Consider the following 25,538-nt stretch of genomic DNA (forward strand, 5'->3'; position numbering starts at 1 on the left):
CTAATTCCTCGAACCCCGATCGTTGTCCGACTATTTTGATCCGAGTTCGTACTCTCACACGGAATACTCAGTATGTCGTCCTCTAATTATTTCTTACTCGACTCGGCTGAATATCTCTATGTCTAAACCGAATTCAGAACCCCGTATCGACAGCGATTTTTAAAATATTACGATTCGCCTTCTCCGACTTAAAATCCAAATCCGATCAAATCTCGGGACGATTTATTTTCGAATCACGCGTAGGGAATTATTTTCGAGCAAAGTCAAACCAAACTCTCGACCGAGTTAATCGCGTAGTCGTCCGTTCGTCCGAACTCTGTTTCGCTCTGTTCTGTGTACAGACAAATTCCGCGGGCATCTTTATTTCGAGAAATATTTTAGCGCAGCCCGATTAAGTGTTTTGGGCCGAATCCAGCCCAGCCCAATTGGGCCCATTTGAAACCCTAACCCTAGGATTTCTCTATAAATACGGATCCCTCTCCCTTTCCCTTGGTCATTTTGCATTCCCGCCCCTCCACTTTTTCCAGCCGCCACTCTCTTCTTCCTCCTCTCCCACACGCACAACTCTCTCCTCCTTGCTCCATGGCGCAGCAGCAAGGTCCTTCTTCCCCACATCCGGTCGTCATCCCCCTGGTCCTGCTCGGCGATGCCCTTCTCCCCTAGGCCGGTGAGCGGGTCTTCTACCTCCCTGCTTCATGGCAGCAAGCATGGACGACGTGCTCCTCCCATGGCGCCGGCGAAGCTCGAGCAGCCGCTCACATCTCATTGCAGCGCCCTTCCTCCCTGCCCCTCCCTTGCGCAGGCCTGCTTCAGCCGAGTCCCCTTCTTCACGGCGCTCGGCAGCAGGGAGATTTTGTTCCCACGGCTGCAGCAAGCAGCTCTGCTCGCCTCCTCCCCATGGCGCCTCCACCTCCCTGCGTGCTCTCTGCCCCTTCTGTCTTGGCGCGCTGAAGCTCTCCCATGGTGTGGCCGAGCAGCAGCTCCCCCTCCCCTCGCCCCTGCTCTCCTCTGGCCGGACCGACCCCCCCAGCTCGAGCAGGTGAGGCCACCGTCGCCCATGGCCGATGCCCTGCTTTCCGGCCAGCAGCCAGCAACGCGCAGCACAACACCATGCCTGCTGTCCCAGCCACCCCGTCGAGTTCCCCTTTGCAACTTCCATGGCGCACAGCAGCCCACCCTCCAAAACACCAAGCAGCGGCAGCAACCTCCATGGCGCCCCTGCTTCCATCCCATAGCTGAGCGCCCTTGCTGTTCTCTTCAATGCCCCTTGGCTGTTCGACGGAATACCCGTGAGAAATAATGTGTTGTGCGCAGCCCCGTCCGTGATGCCGTCGACCCTCGGTGAGAACCCCGTTGTCCTCGCTGTTTTTCCGGCGTTTATGATGTTCAAGGAACTGTCGTCAACAATGTTTTGTGTTATCGCAGCTAGTGGTCGACGCCGCGCTTCGCGCTTGGCTCATTCGACGAAACGCCAAGCCTTGTGGACAGCCCATGTGACTAGCCTCGATTCGTCCAGGTTGTTCACTTGGTATTTTGTGGATTAATCTGTTTAAGCTTGGTCGATGTTGTGCATGTGTGTATATGTGTAAGAAAATGTATTGGTATGGATTGAAGTTCGTGGCGAAAGAAAAAGAAGTAGAAAAGAACTCGGATGTTTTTATATTTCGATAGGAATTTATGCGATGTGTTGTTTGATGTGTGCAATTTGTAGTTTGTATAAGTATATTTTGGTCGATGTGGTGTACATTGGTGTTGGAATGTGTGTGGGTATAAAAATGGTTTGGTTATATGCCGTAGCAAGGTTGCCTTCACGGTTAGGTAAGAAAACATGTTGTGTTGTCTAACGTGGTGAGTAAATTGGAAATACATGGGATGCGAGGATTTAATTAGTGCACGTAGGTGAGTGTGTGCTGAGATGCGTGGTAGTAGTGATGGCGTTAAATTAAATGGAATGTCTCGAGTGCACGCCGCCCCATGGTTGTATGCGAGACAGGAAAATATAAGGTGTGCTCAATAGGAATGTTCGGTCGTTGTAGGTGGAATTTGTCTTTACTTGATTTATAGAGGTGGTGACATGCCGAAGTAGTCATCGCTTACTCCATGTTTATAAGTCAAGTCAAAATGCGGGGTACTAGTGGTACGCTAGGCAGGCAATGTTCCAAATAAAGGAATCAGTTGATGTGGTAGTTGTCGTGCGTAAATTGTTGTTAATAAGTAGTTAAAGTACGAGCTATGTGAGAATCATGCTAGAAACTAGTGTGCGGCGTGTAACCGTGTTCGTGTGATAAATAATAGGTCAGTCGGTATTGTTGGTGCCATTAGCAAATGGGGATGATTCTTGTTGTGCGATAAAATTTGAAAGGCAAAGAACATGGGTAGTGTGTCGATCAAGTTAACCCATAGGTTCCGTGAACACGCTTGTGATGCTTTTATGTGCAGGATAAGATCAATGCCTGGTCGTCGTAGCCTTAGGAAATTTTCTGGAATGCGCTAGTGCTCTACTGATGGGTTGAATGAACTTGAGATGTATTACAATAGCTGTGTGTCGTGCCGGTCATCAAAAATGGCGAAAGGTGGTGTGTGATGGTAATTGGGAAATGGTCACGTCATTAGCCAACTCATGTCAGGTAGGAGTTGATTGTGTTAAGTGATTGTTATATATGTTGTGTCACGAATCGTGATAATAATAGGCGAGCCGACGTATATGCTGTCTAGCGGGCTGTGTCGTTGCTCTAGCTAGCCGACTGGTTAGAGGACTTAAATTAAGCTCGTAGTCCAAATGAATTGCTTGTTGTAGTCTAGATGCGCATGGTGATGATCGCGGGTAAAAATCTGTAGTGCTCATGTGGTGTCTAAACTAAAATGCGGACTAGTGGGTGAAAAGCGCTTAGATATAAGTATATGCCGGATTTGATGATTGTAGTGAATGCGTTTGTTAACTGAATGGGGTAATTTTAGTGCACTAAATGATTTGGATAAAATTTGTAAGTCTACTTGTTAGTCATCATTTAATTAATTCAACTCTAACGAATGGTAAAGTGTTACAATAATTCAAGTCTCTAGAACGCGACAATTCTTAAATTGTATAGAAGCTGAAATGTTGATTGCTGTTTTGGGCTGCACGTACTGTTTTCGGTGTGCTGTATGTTTGATGAACTAAATTGTGTTTTCTGTAGATAAGTCATATAGAAGAGTTGTAGATAACATGATTATCTTGCTTGTACAAAAATTTGACAGCCATAAACCTGATTGTTTAGTAGTTGTGCCTTTCACAAGCCCAGCACCTGAATCTGTCGAATTTCTGAACAGATTTCAGAAATTGCGATGGTTGCTTAAGTTAATCTTGGAATTAGTTATTAGTGGTCACAAGAAAGTTGTAGATAACTTTATTATCTTACTTGTGTTAAAATTTGACAGCCATGGGTCTGACAGTTTAGCAGTTATGCTTTTTACAAATTCAGTAACTGAATCTGTCCAAATTCTGTACAGAATTCAGAAACTGTATTGTTTGTTCAACTTAGTGTTGCAATCTGTTCATGGTAATTATAAGAAAGTTGTAGATGCTTTTCTGATCTTGCTTTTGTTAAAATTTCATAACTAAAGGCCTGACGGTTTAAGAGTTATGAATTTTACAACTTGGTGGCTGTGTTCTGTCCACTGACAGAACAGATTTCGAAAACTGTAATATTTGATTTAGTTAAACCAGGAATCACTTCTTGGTGATTATAAAAGTTGTGTAGTACTTTTGCTAAGCTTTTCAAAAAGTCTTAGATCACTCTTTTTGGTGGTCTGAAGATTTAGTTACATGTGTTTGAAGTCTGAAGACTGAATCTGTCCAATTCTGGACAGCAAGGCCTTCTAGTGTATTTTATCCTTAGTTAAATATTGAATCACCTTAAGATGTTTATAAATGATATGTAGACAATTTTATTCCCTTTCCAGAAAGTCTAGGATCACCTTGTTTGGATGCCTGAATCTTCAGTTATAAATTTTTAAAAGTCATAAGTCTGAATCTGTCCAAATCTGGACAGCGCTGTTGTGTTAACACCTTTTGACCTTGCTAAGTGTTTAATCATGCTGTGATGACAATATCAAAGTTATAAAGCATTTTTCAAGCTTTCTAGAAAGTCCTAGTTTACTATTTTTTGTTAAATATCTTGTGAGTTATGACTGAAACAAGTGACTGCTGTATTGCTGTCTAAAAATTCTGCTAGTGCGCTTTTGCTTGTTTAGTTCACCCTTGTCGCTAAAAATAGTTGGTTTGCTCTTAAGTAATGTAGACTTGCCATGGTTAAGCTAGAAATGATATGTGTGTTTTGTTTTATATGTTTCTTCTTTAGATGATTGCGATATAGAATTTACATAGCCATTGATGCCTATGTCATCGGTTAAACTTGTGTTGGATGCTTTTGTGTGATAAGTAGAAGAACTAATGAAAAGCCGTAGCAAATTAAATAAACGCTTGTACTTATGGGGTCGTATTTGTGTTGCGTAAGTATACGAAATATTTATCGTCTTTTAGTGGTGTTAACATTGTGCACTCAATGATAGGTAGTTAGCTAACGCTAGTGTGTGTGGTTGCTTGGGATGTCTCGCTACTTGGTGTTTAATTCGCTAGCAGGTACTTAAAATATCTTGTGCTATTTCATTATATTCATACATATGCATCTTGCACCTCATATAGGACCGAGAGATGATGATCGAGCCAGTGATGTGGTGCCAACCACAAGACGCAGTTGGTGGACGACCTGAAGAATGGACTTAACCAGTGGATGCTCGCCAAGCGAGTACCTCCCCAGCAAACACTCTCTAAGTGTTAAATTAAAGGCAAGCCCCGGTTTTATGCATAACCGTTATATATGCTATTTTACTGCACTTAATGTTTGTAGGCTTGTACTGTGCACTTAAGTGTAGGAGTTGACTGAAACTCTAGTTGCATGAACTCAGGATTCCCTTTGAGATGGATACTAGTATGCTAGACCGAGTAGCTGCTTTCTAATTAGGGATCTCGGTAGAAGTCGAGTGATTTTTCTAGCACTCGCGCGAGGTCAGGAATTGGTTGTATCCACTTTGATAACAGAATGGTGATGGTCTGTGGACACGGGTCCATGGGGACGCGTGGTCTACGAGATGAAAATTGGAATAAGGATTAATGTGCGGATACCTGTGTCAAGCGTTTGAACGTACTAAACACATGCCGAGAAATATGGTAAATCGGCAAGCCTAGTACCTGATTGAACCTGGCAGTGGACTTTACCCCTCACGCGACCTGAGACGTGGTCTCCCATTCCGGTTATGGTGGGTACAAGTGCGGTCACTGCACGACGGCAGTCGGGGTCAGTGAGGCATTGTACGCCAAGGCGGTGAGCCCTGATCTACTGACGGGGAATCGATGAGGACGGTTGATGTGTGTGGGGACGGAGTGCCCCTACATGTCGTGTGTTTAGGTTTACCTTGCAAGGATAAAAACTCGATTCGAATCGTCTGCTTCTCGCAGCTAATGAGACTGCTTGATCCATTGTACTGCATTGAGTAATAAGTGGAAATGAGTTGACTAGCAAAAGATGTTGATTGTTAAAAATGTTTGATACCATGTATGAGTAGCTAGGTACTCATCTAGTTTAAAAAGGAGCATACTAAAACTTGCAAAGCTAAAACTTGATTTTAGACTCAGCTAGTGCTTTTGGCAAACCAAACCCCTCAGCCAAACAGCTGCATGTCTAGAGGTAGAGGAGTAGACTCCTCACACCGGGTAAGTCTAGCTGAGTATTAGTATACTCAGCCTTGCTTGTGGCACAATTTTTGCAGGTACTCCTTAGGGTGATTGGTTGCTGGTGTGTCTTGGCCTTCATCCCTGCCACCGGGATAGATGGTCGAGAGGGTTATTGCTTCCGCAGGAGAGGACCAGGAGGAGTAGCGTGGCCAGGCTTCGCCATGTTATTCGGTTTTCTCCGTTAGTTATTTTCGCTGCATTAAAATTTATGGTTATTATTTCTGAAACTCCGATAATATAATTACTAATGATATTTATTAAATGTGTGGTATTATGTTTTATTGTATTTCTCTGTGCCTCACCTTCGTGTGAGCTAGTGGTATTCGATCCTGGTAAGTGGCTTTATCGGACTAGATCCGAGGGACTGACGGGTTATTCCTGTTTAAGTGTGTTGCTGCCCTTAAGGGTGCGACTTGGGCACTTAAGCTAGAATAATTCGGGCGGTTCCGCCACAGCTGGTATCGGAGCGAATACCAGTACAGAGAAGTCAATAAGTCATGATTACCAACCTTTTCTAAAGTAAAACTTGCTAGAAACCAATGTTGGATAGATCATCAGGACGATCAGGATAGACTTAGAACGTGAAGCCTTAGGAAATAGATGGGTAGCTAGGTGGCTAATTATATAGGCCATGAAGGCTACTACTACTATTAATAGGGATGCTGTAGAAGCACCCGAAAAAGTAGTTAGGTCTGAGAAGACGACTAGAATGAGCATGCATCATGATTGTCGCATTATAATTGTCTCTTGTGCATTAATATGCTTCTCTCACCTCTATTCCAATAATAAGAACTTGTGAATAATGTGGTGTGCTGCTATGTTAGAAATGTCTTACCTCGTGTCAGATTGGTAAGTCTTGTTAGGTTATGTTATGTGTTTCTCTTGCCTTGCTATCTAGGTGGTATTCTAAATGTTCAACCCTTTTTACAAAAAATGTGGTATGTTCTGCTCATGAAAAGATTTCCCCCTCCAAACAACCTTGAGTTTAGCAAGTGAAACCCTTGTAAAAAAACATGCTTGTGTTGGTGTTTTCTAACCCTTGTGTGTTTCCCCCTTGAAGTTGCGCCTACACGGCTTGTAGACACCCATAGCTTGACCCCTAAATCGACTAAAACTTCCTTGTGCACTTGTTGTGTCAAAAAAAAATTGTTATTGTTGGTGTCTAGTTGCGCAAACCCTATCAAGGCCATGTTTCTTTCCATAAATCCTTGCCCCTAAAACTTCATAGCATTCCTGTTGATTATCCAGCTGATCTTGTTGCCTACCTCTCATTTCACCTCGATCTAGTAAATCTTTACCTTTGAGAATCGTGTGGTGACTTTATCATCTGAATCTCTGGATCCTTCATTGATTCTGCCCCGTTATCTGGGTATCTGCTATAACCCGTTCTCAAGTATCGGATGTTGATCTTGCCTAAATCTCTTAATTCTGGTCATTCTCATAACCCCTTCTCCAAGGATCATGACGCTTGTTTTATCAACTTATCTCTAAGCGGCATATCCATGTGGATTAATGAATGTTGTTGTTATCTTTGGATCTCTCATGTCTCTAAAAGCCTATCAATCTCGGTCTCATGGTTTGTTCCTCCTCATATTAAATAACGTATCAATCTTTGGCTGATAATCCCCGTGATGATCATAAAATGGTTCTCTGAGTTAAAGAAAATTCTCATGTGATGCTTTTTGTCGGCAGTCTCTGCTTCAACTCTGATCACATTCTTATTTTCTGAGCCATACTCTCATGGGCTCCTTCTATCTGTGTTATGTTAATTTCTTATTGGTTGCGTTTGGTAATGATGTCACGACTAATGACTGATGGTGCCGCGATGAGACCGAGAGCCTACTATGGTGCACACATGGTTGAGCTGCTCGGCACGCGCTGGTATCGCGGTTAATAGTCGTGATCCATTACGAGACTATACTGATGTGCTACCTTTTGTGAACATTCTCTCAAAGTGATCGCTGCATTTTGTCTCAACATGCCGCGATATTCTATCAAATTCTATCTTCATTATCTTGTCAGATCACATCTCATAAATTTGCATCTACCTCTATCGTGGGTGTTACATGCTTCTTCACCCTTAAAGATCCTCATTCGAATCTCGGGACGAGATTCTGTTTAAGGGGGGAAGGCTGTGACACCCCAGGTGTCAATTTCACGTTATGTCGGGAGATCTATCCTAATCTCAGATGCTCAGTGAAAATTTCCTATTTCTCGATCGTGTCTATCTCTGTCTATCAGGCTTTCTCTTGGAAGTTCACCGAATTCAGAGTTAATCGATCGCGAGAAACAGCCAATTTTGGAGCGTGTTAAAACTTTTAATTCTCGGAACTAATGCAGACTCGAAGATCATTCTCGAGTTATAAATCTCATCTGAAGCTCTTTAAATCAAACTCTCAACGACTACTATCTGATCTGAGCCCGAGTCTAATTCCTCGAACCCCGATCGTTGTCCGACTATTTTGATCCGAGTCCGTACTCTCACACGGAATACTCAGTATGTCGTCCTCTAATTATTTCTTACTCGAGTCGGCTGAATATCTCTATGTCTAAACCGAATTCAGAACCCCGTATCGACAGCGATTTTTAAAATATTACGATTCGCCTTCTCCGACTTAAAATCCAAATCCGATCAAATCTCGGGACGATTTATTTTCGAATCACGCGTAGGGAATTATTTTCGAGCAAAGTCAAACCAAACTCTCGACCGAGTTAATCGCGTAGTCGTCCGTTCGTCCGAACTCTGTTTCACTCTGTTCTGTGTACAGACAAATTCCGCGGGCATCTTTATTCCGAGAAATATTTTAGCGCAGCCCGATTAAGTGTTTTGGGCCGAATCCAGCCCAGCCCAATTGGGCCCATTTGAAACCCTAACCCTAGGATTTCTCTATAAATACGGATCCCACTCCCTTGCCCTTGGTCATTTTGCATTCCCACCCCTCCACTTTTTCCAGCCGCCACTCTCTTCTTCCTCCTCTCCCACACGCACAACTCTCTCCTCCTTGCTCCATGGCGCAGCAGCAAGGTCCTTCTTCCCCACATCCGGTCGTCATCCCCCTGGTCCTGCTCGGCGATGCCCTTCTCCCCTAGGCCGGTGAGCAGGTCTTCTACCTCCCTGCTTCATGGCAGCAAGCATGGATGACGTGCTCCTCCCATGGCACCGGCGAAGCTCGAGCAGCCGCTCACATCTCATTGCAGCACCCTTCCTCCCTGCCCCTCCCTTGCGCAGGCCTGCTTCAGCCGAGTCCCCTTCTTCACGGCGCTCGGCAGCAGGGAGATTTTCTTCCCACGGTTGCAGCAAGCAGCTCTGCTCGCCTCCTCCCCATGGCGCCTCCACCTCCCTGCGTGCTCTCTGCCCCTTCTGTCTTGGCGCGCTGAAGCTCTCCCATGGTGTGGCCGAGCAGCAGCTCCCCCTCCCCTCGCCCCTGCTCTCCTCTGGCCGGACCGACCCCCCCAGCTCGAGTAGGTGAGGCCGCCGTCGCCCATGGCCGATGCCCTGCTTTCCGGCCAGCAGCCAGCAACGCGCAGCACAACACCATGCCTGCTGTCCCAGCCACCCCGTCGAGTTCCCCTTTGCAACTTCCATGGCGCACAGCAGCCCACCCTCCAAAACACCAAGCAGCGGCAGCAACCTCCATGGCACCCCTGCTTCCATCCCATAGCTGAGCGCCCTTGCTGTTCTCTTCAATGCCCCTTGGCTGTTCGACGGAATACCCGTGAGAAATAATGTGTTGTGCGCAGCCCCGTCCGTGATGCCGTCGACCCTCGGTGAGAACCCCGTTGTCCTCGCTGTTTTTCCGGCGTTTATGATGTTCAAGGAACTGTCATCAACAATGTTTTGTGTTATCGCAGCTAGTGGTCGACGCCGCGCTTCGCGCTTGGCTCATTCGACGAAACGCCAAGCCTTGTGGACATCCCATGTGACTAGCCTCGATTCGTCCAGGTTGTTCACTTGGTATTTTGTGGATTAATCTGTTTAAGCTTGGTCGATGTTGTGCATGTGTGTATATGTGTAAGAAAATGTATTGGTATGGATTGAAGTTCGTGGCGAAAGGAAAAGAAGTAGAAAAGAACTCGGATGTTTTTACATTTCGATAGGAATTTATGCGATGTGTTGTTTGATGTGTGCAATTTGTAGTTTGTATAAGTATATTTTGGTCGATGTGGTGTACATTGGTGTTGGAATGTGTGTGGGTATAAAATGGTTTGGTTATATGCCGTAGCAAGGTTGCCTTCACGGTTAGGTAAGAAAACATGTTGTGTTGTCTAACGTGGTGAGTAAATTGGAAATACATGGGATGCGAGGATTTAATTAGTGCACGTAGGTGAGTGTGTGCTGAGATGCGTGGTAGTAGTGATGGCGTTAAATTAAACGGAATGTCTCGAGTGCACGCCGCCCCATGGTTGTATGCGAGACAGGAAAATATAAGGTGTGCTCAATAGGAATGTTCGGTCGTTGTAGGTGGAATTTGTCTTTACTTGATTTATAGAGGTGGTGACATACCGAAGTAGTCATCGCTTACTCCATGTTTATAAGTCAAGTCAAAATGCGGGGTACTAGTGGTACGCTAGGCAGGCGATGTTCCAAATAAAGGAATCAGTTGATGTGGTAGTTGCCGTGCGTAAATTGTTGTTAATAAGTAGTTAAAGTACGAGCTATGTGAGAATCATGCTAGAAACTAGTGTGCGGCGTGTAACCGTGTTCGTGTGATAAATAATAGGTCAGTCGGTATTGTTGGTGCCATTAGCAAATGGGGATGATTCTTGTTGTGTGATAAAATTTGAAAGGCAAAGAACATGGGTAGTGTGTCGATCAAGTTAACCCATAGGTTCCGTGAACACGCTTGTGATGCTTTTATGTGCAGGATAAGATCAATGTCTGGTCGTCGTAGCCTTAGGAAATTTTCTGGAATGCGCTAGTGCTCTACTGATGGGTTGAATGAACTTGAGATGTATTACAATAGCTGTGTGTCGTGCCGGTCATCAAAAATGGCGAAAGGTGGTGTGTGATGGTAATTGGGAAATGGTCACGTCATTAGCCAACTCATGTCAGGTAGAAGTTGATTGTGTTAAGTGATTGTTATATATGTTGTGTCACGAATCGTGATAATAATAGGCGAGCCGACGTATATGCTGTCTAGCGGGCTGTGTCGTTGCTCTAGCTAGCCGACTGGTTAGAGGACTTAAATTAAGCTCGTAGTCCCGATGAATTGCTTGTTGTAGTCTAGATGCGCATGGTGATGATCGCGGGTAAAAATCTGTAGTGCTCATGTGGTGTCTAAACTAAAATGCGGACTAGTGGGTGAAAAGCGCTTAGATATAAGTATATGTCGGATTTGATGATTGTAGTGAATGCGTTTGTTAACTGAATGGGGTAATTTTAGTGCACTAAATGATTTGGATAAAATTTGTAAGTCTACTTGTTAGTCATCATTTAATTAATTCAACTCTAACGAATGGTAAAGTGTTACAATAATTCAAGTCTCTAGAACGCGACAATTCTTAAATTGTATAGAAGCTGAAATGTTGATTGCTGTTTTGGGCTGCACGTACTGTTTTCGGTGTGCTGTATGTTTGATGAACTAAATTGTGTTTTCTGTAGATAAGTCATATAGAAGAGTTGTAGATAACATGATTATCTTGCTTGTACAAAAATTTGACAGCCATAAACCTGATTGTTTAGTAGTTGTGCCTTTCACAAGCCCAGCACCTGAATCTGTCGAATTTCTGAACAGATTTCAGAAATTGCGATGGTTGCTTAAGTTAATCTTGGAATTAGTTATTAGTGGTCACAAGAAAGTTGTAGATAACTTTATTATCTTACTTGTGTTAAAATTTGACAGCCATGGGTCTGACAGTTTAGGAGTTATGCTTTTTACAAATTCAGTAACTGAATCTGTCCAAATTCTGTACAGAATTCAGAAACTGTATTGTTTGTTCAACTTAGTGTTGCAATCTGTTCATGGTCATTATAAGAAAGTTGTAGATGCTTTTCTGATCTTGCTTGTGTTAAAATTTCATAACTAAAGGCCTGACGGTTTAAGAGTTATGAATTTTACAACTTGGTGGCTGTGTTCTGTCCACTGACAGAACAGATTTCGAAAACTGTAATATTTGATTTAGTTAAACCTGGAATCACTTCTTGGTGATTATAAAAGTTGTGTAGTACTTTTGCTAAGCTTTTCAAAAAGTCTTAGATCACTCTTTTTGGTGGTCTGAAGATTTAGTTACATGTGTTTGAAGTCTGAAGACTGAATCTGTCCAATTCTGGACAGCAAGGCCTTCTAGTGTATTTTATCCTTAGTTAAATATTGAATCACCTTAAGATGTTTATAAATGATATGTAGACAATTTTATTCCCTTTCCAGAAAGTCTAGGATCACCTTGTTTGGATGCCTGAATCTTCAGTTATGAATTTTTAAAAGTCATAAGTCTGAATCTGTCCAAATCTGGACAACGCTGTTGTGTTAACACCTTTTGACCTTGCTAAGTGTTTAATCATGCTGTGATGACAATATCAAAGTTATAAAGCATTTTTCAAGCTTTCTAGAAAGTCCTAGTTTACTATTTTTGGTTAAATATCTTGTGAGTTATGACTGAAACAAGTGACTGTTGTATTGCTGTCCAAAAATTCTGCTAGTGCGCTTTTGCTTGTTTAGTTCACCCTTGTCGCTAAAAATAGTTGGTTTGCTCTTAAGTAATGTAGACTTGCCATGGTTAAGCTAGAAATGATATGTGTGTTTTGTTTTATATGTTTCTTCTTTAGATGATTGCGATATAGAATTTACATAGCCATTGATGCCTATGTCATCGGTTAAACTTGTGTTGGATGCTTTTGTATGATAAGTAGAAGAACTAATGAAAAGCCGTAGCAAATTAAATAAACGCTTGTACTTATGGGGTCGTATTTGTGTTGCGTAAGTATACGAAATATTTATCGTCTTTTAGTGGTGTTAACATTGTGCGCTCAATGATAGGTAGTTAGCTAACGCTAGTGTGTGTGGTTGCTTGGGATGTCTCGCTACTTGGTGTTTAATTCGCTAGCAGGTACTTAAAATATCTTGTGCTATTTCATTATATTCATACATATGCATCTTGCACCTCATATAGGACCGAGAGATGATGATCGAGCCAGTGATGTGGTGCCAACCACAAGACGCAGTTGGTGGACGACCTGAAGAATGGACTTAACCAGTGGATGCTCGCCAAGCGAGTACCTCCCCAGCAAACACTCTCTAAGTGTTAAATTAAAGGCAAGCCCCGGTTTTATGCATAACCGTTATATATGCTATTTTACTGCACTTAATGTTTGTAGGCTTGTACTGTGCACTTAAGTGTAGGAGTTGACTGAAACTCTAGTTGCATGAACTCAGGATTCCCTTTGAGATGGATACTAGTATGCTAGGCCGAGTAGCTGCTTTCTAATTAGGGATCTTGGTAGAAGTCGAGTGATTTTTCTAGCACTCGCGCGAGGTCAGGAATTGGTTGTATCCACTTTGATAACAGAATGGTGATGGTCTGTGGACACGGGTCCATGGGGACGCGTGGTCTACGAGATGAAAATTGGAATAAGGATTAACGTGCGGATACCTGTGTCAAGCGTTTGAACGTACTAAACACATGCCGAGAAATATGGTAAATCGGCAAGCCTAGTACCTGATTGAACCTGGCAGTGGACTTTACCCCTCACGCGACCTGAGACCTGGTCTCCCATTCCGGTTATGGTGGGTACAAGTGCGGTCACTGCACGACGGCAGTCGGGGTCAGTGAGGCATTGTACGCCAAGGCGGTGAGCCCTGATCTGCTGACGGGGAATCGATGGGGACGGTTGATGTGTGTGGGGACGGAGTGCCCCTACATGTCGTGTGTTTAGGTTTACCTTGCAAGGATAAAAACTCGATTGCAATCGTCTGCTTCTCGCAGCTAATGAGACTGCTTGATCCATTGTACTGCATTGAGTAATAAGTGGAAATGAGTTGACTAGCAAAAGATGTTGATTGTTAAAAATGTTTGATACCATGTATGAGTAGCTAGGTACTCATCTAGTTTAAAAAGGAGCATACTAAAACTTGCAAAGCTAAAACTTGATTTTAGACTCAGCTAGTGCTTTTGGCAAACCAAACCCCTCAGCCAAACAGCTGCATGTCTAGAGGTAGAGGAGTAGACTCCTCACACCGGGTAAGTCTAGCTGAGTATTAGTATACTCAGCCTTGCTTGTGGCACAATTTTTGCAGGTACTCCTTAGGGTGATTTGTTGCTGGTGTGTCTTGGCCTTCATCCCTGCCACCGGGATAGATGGTCGAGAGGGTTATTGCTTCCGCAGGAGAGGACCAGGAGGAGTAGCGTGGCCAGGCTTCGCCATGTTATTCGGTTTTCTCCGTTAGTTATTTCCGCTGCATTAAAATTTATGGTTATTATTTCTGAAACTCCGATAATATAATTACTAATGATATTTATTAAATGTGTGGTATTATGTTTTATTGTATTTCTCTGTGCCTCACCTTCGTGTGAGCTAGTGGTATTCGATCCTGGTAAGTGGCTTTATCGGACTAGATCCGAGGGACTGACGGGTTATTCCTGTTTAAGTGTGTTGCTGCCTTTAAGGGTGCGACTTGGGCACTTAAGCTGGAATAATTCGGGCGGTTCCGCCACAATGGAGAACCAGGATCTGTCACCAGGCTGCTTTAGATTTTCATTTATGTTGTAATAAGTTAGTTTTCGCGTTAGACGAAGAACACTTATCTATTACTACGCTTATAATAATAACAACCATGTGATGGTGTTGTTTGAAATGTTTGATTTGGATTTTTGCTTGAGTGCAATGGTCTTATGGAATGATGGCCATAAGAGCATAAAAATATAACATTAATAATAAGCCATTCCCCCTAGAATCTTTTCTACTCCACACTTACCCCGGGATTGCACTTTCTAACCAACTAGATGGTGAACACTCGATCAGGTCCCAATAACCATCAGAATCAGCGTGGTCAGCAGTTGCCACCACCACCACCCAACCCCACTATGGATCAGTTCATCACAGCGCAGATGCAACTTCTGCAAGGACTCACAGCTTCGGTGCAGCAGATTCAGCAAAATCAATAGAACCAACAGTACCAACAACAACAACATGCACCCCAAGCTAGAGATAAGCATCGGGACTTCATAAGTCATCACCCGACTACTTTCTCTCATGCAGTAGACCCTTTGGATGCCGATGACTGGCCTAAGGTCATCGGAAATAAGTTATACATCACCCAGTGCAATGACCGAGAAAAGGTCTTGTACGCTTCAGGAAGAGTCGAAGGAGCCACATCCGATTGGTGGGTGTTGGAACTTGCTATCAGTCGCAAGAAAACCAACAGGGGTGAACAGTGTGGACGGTAGGGTTACGCGTGGGATGGCAAATAGCTCTATTAACCAGGCCTCTCACGGGCACTGTGTGGGGGTATTTATAGGTACCCGAGCGCCCAGCACCTAGTGTTAAGGACGCATGTGCCCTCAGCTACCTAGGTTATTCCCGGAATATTCCCATAAAGCAGGGTTACAGACTGTAATTACAGGGATACCTTTACAAATTAGGCCCGTAATACGCGGCGGCCACGCAGGGCCCGTTACAATGGGCCGGAACGCACGTGGGCCTCTGAGCTAGACGAGGCCGCACTGTGGAATGCCTTCGTCGCCGGTCTTCGTCTGGTGCCGATCGAAGCGAAGGGTGTCCCTGCCTGCTTTGTCTCGGTCAGAGCAGCGGCTAAGCAGCGGAGACTTCGAGCGAAGGGTGGCGTTTCTGCCTTTGCTCCAACATCTGCCCTCCGAGGGACCAGTTCGACAAAGTCACCTGGTGCCGAAGACGTCGCTAGATGGCGGAGACGCTGCCCTCGCTCGAAGTGGTTCCGCGGGGGTTTTTGATGTGACCGTTGATGGACCGCGTACTGTTGGATTGCGTGTTTCCCGAAGCGCCGCGCTCTGTCGGATTGCGGGCTTCCCGAAGAGCCGCGCCCTGCCTATAAAAGGGGGCGGTGGCCGGCTCTTTTTTGAACTTTACTTTGCGCACTCCGCGAAAACCCTAGCCGCCCGCCGTCTTGCTGCTCGCCTGCCCGCCGTGCTCTTGTTCGCCGGAGATCTGGCGCGAGTGAAGCAGACTGCCCGCCGCCGCCGACGGTACGTAGCGATGCCGTCTTTCTCTTCTTCCGCTGCTGCTACGCCGCCGGCCGGTTCCTCGCCGCCGGCCGCCGCCTCGTCGGAGGAGACGCTGAGCAGTTTGATGCCGGAGGAGTTACGCGCCGGCGATTCCGTTGATTTCGGCGTGTCACGAATGTCGTCGGCCCGCGTGGAGGATATGCAGCGGTTGGGCTATTTCGGCGGCGGAGTTGCCCGTGCCCCGGGGATGGAGAAAGTCCCCGAGCCGGAGGGCGAGTTGGTTGTTTTCGAGGCGTTTTTCGCCGCCGGCCTCCGCTTGCCTACGCATCGGTTTGTTGGCGAAGTCCTGCGCAGGTTCAACGTGCAAATACATCAGCTGACACCGAATGTCGTGGTGGCCCTGTCGAAGTATGTCTGGGCGACGACTTCGTACGGCGGACAGCCATCAGTCGAAGTCTTTGCGAAGCATTATTGTTTACACTGGCAGAAGAGGATGATTGGGGACGAAATTGCTCAGTTCGGGTCCTGCACATTCACGCCGAAGACCGGCAAGACCACGATGCCAGTAGTTGAGTTGGTCCCTTGCGCCCGCAACAAGTGGGGCAACTGGAATGAATTTTGGTTTTACGTTGCTGAGGGTGCCGTCGAAGGCCACAAGGGACTTCCCGTGTCCGAGATGTGCTCTCATTTTTACTCGGCGTACCCGCCCTTTGAAGTGGCGGAGGATGATGTGGACGAAGGGGCCCTTCGGTGTGCCGCCGGCCAGAGCAGTGGGCGCAACTTGGTTGAAGAGTTTGCGGCGTACGGGGTATGGCCCTTGGCGCATGGTTGGGCGTTGGGCGAAGTATGCCCTCGCCGGATGCCTTTCCGTGGTGGAGAGATGGTGCGGAGTCCCGCCTTCGCTCTTAATCTGTGAAACCGTGATCCAACCGCCTTCGTGCGTGAAGCTGAGGATGAGGGGGTGCGGCTTGTTGGGCGTTATGTGCCGAGGACCGAGGGCTAGCGCAGCTGGGAGATCCGCGGGTCGAATGATTGTTTCAATAGGGTCTTCGAATTGAACCAACTGCTGTATGGCGGCTATCCTGGTCAAGACGACGCGGACCGTCGGGGGAAGAAACCGGTGGTGGAGGCTAAAGACGACCCTGCGCCGGCGGCCGCCCCGTCCTCTAAGAAGAGGAGACTAGGTACTGCCATGGGAGGACTCGGGGTTTCCGATGGGTTTGCTAGAGAGTTGATGAGGACATACGCGGCCTCGGGGGAAAGGATGTCTTCGCCCGAGCTCCGGGAGTCTTCGGCTCGGATGCTGAAGGTTACCGGGGGTTGCTGGCCTAGGAATGTTCCTATCCCCTGCGCGGCCAGCGGGGACGTTTTTACATCTCGCATGGTTCGTAAATGGAGAGTTTTTCCTTACGGGCGAAATATTGCTGCTGTTGTGTCGGCAGTGATGGACAAGGATCGCCAGGGGGCTGCCCAAAAACGGCAGGCGGCTATCAGGATTGTTGACGCCAGGCCAAAGAGGCAAAAGCGGGGGTCGGCGACGGCTGCGGCCCCCGGCGGAGGGAAGCCGCCGCTGGCGGCGAAGTCAGGCGTCCCTGCATCTGGCAAGGCGCCAGAGGCAGAGGCGGGCGCCGGAGGCTCCAAGCCGGCGAAGGCTGTGCCGCCGCTTAGCAGGGTGGCGGAGGCCGCGAAGGCGGCCCGAGCGTTGCCGCCGGCAGGCAAGCGTGTCGCCGACTTCGCCACCGACATCTGTGTGGATGACTATCTTGGTGGTAAGTCGTTGGCATTCTCTCTCTCTCTCTCTCTTTTTAAAATTTCGTTGGTGCATTGCAGGGTCGGACGAGGGCCAGCTTGCTACAGTTGCGCCTGACGCGGCGGTCGCGACGGCTGCCATGGTGCCGAAGGCAAGGGGCGAGGCTTTTGGCTCCGGAGGCGAGGCGGCGGCCCTCGCGGTTGTCAGGGACGAGGCGGACGCAGCGATCCGCCGGCTGAAGGAGGTGTCGGAGGCGCTGAGTCAGGTCTGCTGAGCTATACTCTCTCTCCCCCCCCCTTTTCTTTTGGGGCCACAGCCTTACGTGTGCTCTGCAGGTGGCTGACTTCGCTAGCCGTACTGCGTCGGGGGCCCTCACGGCAGCTGTTTCTGCCGAAGTCGAGAGGCTTCAGACGCAACATGCTGACGCTGTCCATGAGAAATCGGCCTCCGACAGCAAGTGTCGTAAGCTGGCGGACAAGGTGGCCGCGTTGGAGAGGGAGAAGGCTGACCTCCGGCGCCAACTGGCGGCGGAGAGGAGGGAAGCCAACGAGGCCGTCGCCAAGGAGCAGGCTGCGCAGGCGGAGGCCAAGCTGGCGCGGGCGGAGGGCAATCTTGCCAAGGAGCTCACCGAACATCTGCAAGAGCGGCTCACCGCCCTGGAGAGCCGCGCGAAGGGGGCCGAGGCCGTGATGCGTGCGGAGGCCGAACGGACGCGCACGCAGCTTATGGATACATATCGTGAGCTGGGTGCGCGGACCGGTGACTTCGAGGTGCCGGACCGAGAGCCCGGGCTTCGTTGTCTGCAGTGGGTGCAGGAGGAGCTGCTGGAACTCCCAGCCGTCGCGGGGGGGTTGATGTCGTACGCCTCCCTGGTCACCTGCGAGGGGGCGATGAACGCGCTCTCCTGCGAAGGGTGCCGGCACTTCGAGGCCTTCGACCAGGCGGATGAAGATTTTGAGCGAGATATTTATAAGGTCGAAGACCCCGTAGTGAAGGAATCCGTCGGGGCCCTTTATGACCGGATGTGGGGTCTGTACGGTCGTGAGGTGGTCAGGGAGCGGGCGGAGGCGGCGATGGCTCAGGTAATGTTTTCGTTTGCTTGGCGTTTGTTGGATGTGGGGCGCGCGTGTGGTTGCTGAATTTTGCGTGCTTTGGCTTAGGCGTTGCGTGGCGAGCGGGTGGACGACCTCGGGGCGCTGAACAGTGCGCTGCCTGACCCGGAGCCGACCCCTGCGGAGGCCGCGCTCGGGGTCGCCCTGGAGCCAACCCCGAAGGCCGCCCCCACACCTGCTGCGGCCGGCGAAGACCTGCCCCCAAAGGTGGACGAAGGCGCCCCTGATGCCCCCGCAGCTGCTGTGCCGAGTGCTGGAGATCCCGCGGCGGAGGCGGTGGAAACAACAGCAGGAACGGCGGCGGAGCCAGCGGCGGAGGCTCCCGCAGCGTCAGGGCCTTCGCAGGTGGCATAGCGGGTGTAATAGGGTTGGGGAATTTTGAATATGTTACTGAATTTTGGTTGCTGCGCAGGTTCAAGATTTTGGGCCTACGCACGCAACCGCTACTGCTAAATTTTTAGCGGCTTTGACCGCGGAAGGTGGCAATGAATGTGGTGGATCTGGATCTGAATTTTCTGAGTTTTCTGATGTTGTTTATTCTGGGAGCTCGGTTGAGTGGACTGAGTCATCCGAGGAGGATTTGGACTATTTCGCGGCTTTGGATGTGGCTGCGGCGGAGACCTCACCGCACGCTGCGGGCGCGCAAGATATGCCAGGTCCTAGCACCGGGCACCGACGGCGAAGGGCGGTTGCAAAGCGTAGAGTTAGTACGGAGGAAGGGTCTCGGCTTCGTGTGAGTAGGGCTGGTCGGCAGGAACTGTTGTCTTTGTCGACCACCGCGAGTACAGGGGAAGGGGAACTGCGGAGTCTTTTTGCGGGTGAGGAGCTTAGGATAATGTTATTTAATTATAGGGAGATGGGAATTATTCCTAAGGTTGAGCCGATGTAGAGTGTGGCGCCCTCGCGTGTATATATATGTAAAGGTTTGTACGATGAAGTTGTGTGCCCTCGCTTGCCTGTGCCTGCGGGGGCGTTGTGTACTTTGTCTGGTATGTTTTGTTATGCTGTGCTGGTGTGGTTATAGTCGGTCTTAACGCGGACGGTTTGATGCTGTTGTTTCTGCTTTTGTTGTACTGGTTCGGCTGCGCCTTTTAGGCGGCTACTGCGTGGATGGTCTTCGCGGTAGACTTCGGGGTTTTTCGCACTTGTTGTGCTATTCCGGCTGCACCCTTAGGCGACTTCTGCGCGGATGGTCTTCGCGATAGACTTCGTGTTTTTTCGCACTTGTTGTGCTAGTCCGGCTGCACCCTTAGGCGACTTCTGCGCGGATAGTCTTCGCGGTAGACTTCGTGTTTTTTCGCACTTGTTGTGCTAGTCCGGCTGCACCCTTAGGCGACTTCTGCGCGGATAGTCTTCGCGATAGACTTCGTGTTTTTTCGCACTTGTTGTGCTAGTCCGGCTGCACCCTTAGGCGACTTCTGCGCGGATAGTCTTCGCGATAGACTTCGTGTTTTTTCGCACTTGTTGTGCTAGTCCGGCTGCACCCTTAGGCGACTTCTGCGCGGATAGTCTTCGCGATAGACTTCGTGTTTTTTCGCACTTGTTGTGCTAGTCCGGCTGCACCCTTAGGCGACTTCTGCGCGGATAGTCTTCGCGATAGACTTCGTGTTTTTTCGCACTTGTTGTGCTAGTCCGGCTGCACCCTTAGGCGACTTCTGCGCGGATAGTCTTCGCGATAGACTTCGTGTTTTTTCGCACTTGTTGTGCTAGTCCGGCTGCACCCTTAGGCGACTTCTGCGCGGATAGTCTTCGCGATAGACTTCGTGTTTTTTCGCACTTGTTGTGCTAGTCCGGCTGCACCCTTAGGCGACTTCTGCGCGGATAGTCTTCGCGATAGACTTCGTGTTTTTTCGCACTTGTTGTGCTAGTCCGGCTGCACCCTTAGGCGACTTCTGCGCGGATTCGTCGCACGCGAGGGTGGCTAGCGCTTAGCCTCGCGGTGACCCCGAATTGGTCGAATGTTGAAGACCGTCGTCGCGGTCTTTTTTCGACGCATGTTTTTGCGGGGGATTTTTCACACATATATTACATGGCTCCGCCTCGTTAAAAACCTCACCCCCCGGGAGGAAAAGAGTGCGGGCCGGTACAAGATTGTTTTTGGCGAATTACAAGGGCGAAATCAGCCCTAATGAGTCAAACAAAAAATTTGCGAAGGTTGTCGATGTTCCAGGAGTGCTCCAGGTCCTCGCCGGTTGGCGTTGTGAGCCTGTAAGCGCTGGGGGAAGCTTTTGTCTTGACTATAAAGGGGCCCTCCCACTTGGGCTCCAGCTTGCCCCTGGACTCCGTCCGAGCTGTTCGGACGAGAACGAGGTCCCCTTCGCTGAACTCCCTCGGGATGACTGCGTGGTCGCGCCATGCTTTGGTCTGGGCTTGGTATTTGTTTAGGGCCTGTAGGGCGAAGACCCGGTCTCCGTCAATGAGATCTTTTGAAGTTGGCTCGTCCATGTCGGGGACGGCTGACGGAGCTGTACGCGGGGACCCATGCTTTATTTCTTGCGGGGTCATGGCCTCCGATCCGTATAGAAGGCGGAACGGAGTGAACCCCGTCGCCCTGCACTCGGTTGTGTTTAGCGCCCAGACTGCCTCCGGTAACAAATCGGTCCATCTGCCTTTTTCTCATCGAGGAGCATTTTCTTGACAGCCGTGAAGATTTTCCCATTGGCGCGCTCTACGACCCCGTTGGACTGCGGGTGATAGACTGAAGCGAAGGCAAGCTTGGTGCCGATGGAAAAACAAAAATCCTTGAAATCTTGGCTGTCAAACTGCTTGCCGTTGTCAACTGTTAGCTCGGACGGTACTCCGAAGCGGCAAACGATGTTTTGCCAGAAGAATTTTTGGGCAGTCTTTGATGTTATTGTAGAAACAGCCCTCGCTTCGATCCACTTGCTGAAGTATTCGACGGCTACGAAGGCGAACTTGAGGTTCCCCTGAGCGGTGGGCAGGGGCCCGACAATGTCCAGGCCCCAGCGCTGGAGAGGCCATGTATGGGCAATCAGCTTTGTATACTGCGAGGGGCTGCCTAGCCGAGGAGAAAACTTCTGGCAGGCTTCGCAGGACCTTGCGACCCGATTTGCAGCGCAGATCATTGCGGGCCAGTAAAACCCTTGGCGGATCACCTTGGCAGCTAGGGCCCTTGGCCCTGCGTGCGAGCCGCACGTGCCACTGTGGACTTCACGTAGGATCTGCATGCCCTCGGTTTCGGTGACGCACTTAAGCATCGGCTGACTGATCCCTTTCTTGTAGAGTTGGCCCTCAATCAGTGCGAAGTCCCGGCTTCGATGTCTGAGGCGCTTGGCCTCACTGACATCGGTTGGATGATAGTACCCCTATAAGAACAGGGTTATTGGTGCCCGCCAGTCTTCGGTCATGATTAGGTTGACTATGCGGTGGCCCTCGCTATCATTGGTTATCTGGAGCCCTTCGGGGCTCCGGACGGCTGGCGTGCCGATGGTGTGAAAGAACACGTCGGAGGGCAAGGGCTCGCCCCTGGCGGCAGCCTTGGCCAATGCATCGGCCTACTCGTTCTTGGCCCTATCCACATGCTGCAAGGTGAATCCCTTGAACTGTCTCTCGAGACTTCAAATGGCCGCGAGGTATTGCATGAGCGCGGGGTCTTTTGCTGCATAGTCTTTCTCGACCTGGCCGGCAACTATCTTGGAGTCTGTTTTGATGATACATGTGGTGACTCTGAGGGCCCTTAACTTGCGGAGGCCGAGGATAACCGCTTCATACTCTACTATATTATTTGTGCATCTGTCGGATTCCAGAGCGAAGCTGAGGCGTGCTGCATATCTGTGTTTGACTCCGGCTGGTGAGGTGACGACTGCAGCGACGCCTGCCCCCGCATGGCACCATGCGCCATCGCAATGGATAGTCCAAACCTTCTCTGTGGACGGGTCTGGCTGCGTTATTGGCCCAGTCCAGTCGACGACGAAGTCTGCCAGGACCTGTGACTTGATGGCTGTCCTGGGCTTGAAGCTGATGTGGTAGCCGGATAGTTCGGCTGCCCACTTGGCAATCCTCACCGATGCCTCCGGGTTTCTGAATAGTTCGCCGAGTCCCCTGTCTGAGGTGACTCGGACCTTGAATGCTTCAAAGTAATGGCGCAGCTTGCGCGAAGACATAACGACTGCGTAGGCGATCTTTTCCAGCTCTGTCATGTTGCACTTGGACGGTGTCAGTACTTCGAAGACATAGTAAACAGGGCACTGTCTGACCGCACCCTTAACCGTCTGCTCTTGCACTAGTGCCGCGCTGACCGCGTGCGGCGAAGCCGCGACATAGAGCAATAGGGGGAGCGAGGAGTCGGGGCTCGTGAGGATTGCCAGCTCCGACAGATACTGTTTCAGTGAGGCGAAGGCCGCTGCCTGCTCCGGTCCCCAGGCGAAGTCTTTTGCACCGCGAAGTGTTTTGAGGAAGGGGAGACTTCGCTCGGCGGACCTGGAGATGAACCTGTTGAGAGCGGCCAATCTGCCTGTCAGACGCTGGACGTCCCTGGCGGACTGCGGGGGCGTCATGTTTATGATGGCCTGGATCTTGGTTGGGTTGGCCTCAATGCCGCGATGCGATACCAGGTAGCCCAATATCTTGCCCTGGCGAACACCGAAGACGCACTTTTCCGGGTTTAGGCGGAGTCGTGCGTCTCACATGTTCGCGAATGTCTCGGCAAGGTCGGCGAGATGGTCCTCCTTATTCTTGCTGGCGACGATGATGTCATCCACATATGTAAATATATTTCTGCCAACCTGCCCTTCGAGTACTGTTTTGGTGAGTCTGGAGAAGGTGGACCCGGCATTTTTGAGTCCCTCCGGCATTCTGATGAAGCAATAAGTGCCGAAGGGTGTTATAAAGCTGGTGCTGGCCTTGTCTTCCTCCTTCATGTATATCTGGTGATAGCCGGAGAAGCAGTCGAGGAGTGACATGACCTCGCATCCAGCCGCGCTATCGACTATTTTGTCGATCCGTGGCAACGGGAAATTGTCCTTTGGGCAGGCCTTATTGAGACTGGTGAAGTCTATGCACATTCGCCATTTCCCGCTTTTTTCTGCACCATTACAACATTGGAGAGCCACGTGGGGTAAGCCACTTGCTCGATGAATTTAGCCTCTAGGAGGCGGTGTACTTCCGCCTTGGCGGCCTCTGTCTTTTCGTCGGACATTTTGCGAAGCCTTTGTTTTTTCGGTCGCACCGAAGGGTCAATTCCCAAACCGTGCTCAATTATGGATCGGCTGACTCCGACCAGGTCGAGGGCGGACCAGGCGAAGACATCTTTATTTTTGGCCAGGCAGCAGAGAAGCTTCTCTTCTTCATGTGAGGTAAGATCTTCGCTGATAGTAACTGTCTGCTTGGGTGTGGCCTGATCGAGGGGGACAGTCTTGGTCCCGTCCTGGCTCTGCAGCTGTGCCTTGTCGTGGTGTTTATCGGTTGGGCTGGCGGGCGCAGGGACCTCGCGCTGGGTCGTGAGACAGTGCACGTTCCTCTGACCAGGCACGAAGTCCCGCTCTATGTTGCGCGCCGTCTGCTGGTTGCTGTGGACCGTAATAGCGCCTAGCGGTCCTGGTATCTTCATGCATAGGTACAGCCCGTGGATGGCAGCTTCGAACTTATTGATGGAGCCCCGGCCCATGATGGTGTTGTATGGATATACCATGTCCACGATATCAAAGGTTACTTGCTCACTTCGGGCATTGGGTGCTACACCGAAGGAGAGGGGCAACTCTATCTTGCCAACGGGAAAGGTGCCCTTGCCGCCGAAGCCATACAACGGGTTGTCCGGAGGCTTGAGCAGGCTGTGGCTTATACCCATGCGGTCGAAGGCATGGAGGAAGATGATGTCCGCCTGACTGCCGTTGTCGACTAGGACTTTGTGTAAGTCCCAGCCTGCCACGCTGCAATTGATGACCATGGCGTCGATGTGGGGGCGCTGCGCAGGTCAACGTCTCGTGCGTCGAAGGTTAGCGGTATGTGGGACCACTCTGTCTGCACGACTGGGCCAGTGACAGCGACATGGTTGATGCTGCGGTAGTGGTCCCGCTTCTGCCGCTTGGTGTTGAAGTCTGTGCTTGACCCCCCTGTTATCATGTGAATGACTCCGCGATATGGTTGATCGGCGAAGTCTTCCTGCTTTGGGGCATGGGGGATGTTTTGATGTTGCTGGTGTGGAGGTGGGGGTGGAGGAGGTACGATTTGTACTTCCTGATGGTGTTGGTAAGCGTGGTGCGGTGGATGCGGAGCGGGGGCGTGGATATATGGTGGAGGGGGTTGCTGGTAGTTGTGCGCGACAATTCTGGGGTTGTCGGCTGGCTGCGCCCGTGCCATTCTGTCTCTGGTGGCCTTCGTTTCGGGGCAGTCTTTGGTTTGGTGGGCGCAGTCTTCGCCGTGAAATAGGCAGTAGAATCTGCGCGGCGGCTGCGCGCGCCCTCGGCCCCTGCCATGAGTTCCGTTTCCACGGCCTTGGGGGGGATATTCCTGACGGCGAGGTTGGTCAGCAGCGGGATGAGTGGGATGCTGGTTGGCGATGTTGTGCACCTGCTGCTGACTGCGGCCGTCTCGACCAGAGTCTGGCTGTGGAGTCCTTGTCCATGTGCGGCTGGACTGCGGGGCATCTTTGGGCTTCCGCTGTGACTCAACCTTGCGCTGGTGGAGCTCTTCGGATTTGGCATATTTTTCAAAGAGCTGATATAGCTCCTGGAGGTTTTTGGGTGGATCTCTGATACAATGACTGTAGAGGACGCCGGCACGAAGGCCACTGATGGCGTAGTGGATA

General features: G+C 49.5%; 1 long non-coding RNA gene across 1 annotated transcript; it reads left to right on the forward strand.

Annotated features, from left to right (window-relative positions):
• The first annotated feature begins 1,061 nt into the window (after window positions 1-1,061).
• On the forward strand, window positions 1,062-1,744 carry LOC103629381 (uncharacterized). Its single transcript, XR_554342.3, has 2 exons — window positions 1,062-1,341; window positions 1,426-1,744. It is a non-coding gene; the product is annotated as an uncharacterized lncRNA (long non-coding RNA).
• The last annotated feature ends 23,794 nt before the right edge of the window (window positions 1,745-25,538 follow it).

This window comes from Zea mays, chromosome 6 (assembly GCF_902167145.1).
Source record: "Zea mays cultivar B73 chromosome 6, Zm-B73-REFERENCE-NAM-5.0, whole genome shotgun sequence".
Classification (NCBI taxonomy): Eukaryota; Viridiplantae; Streptophyta; class Magnoliopsida; order Poales; family Poaceae; genus Zea; species Zea mays.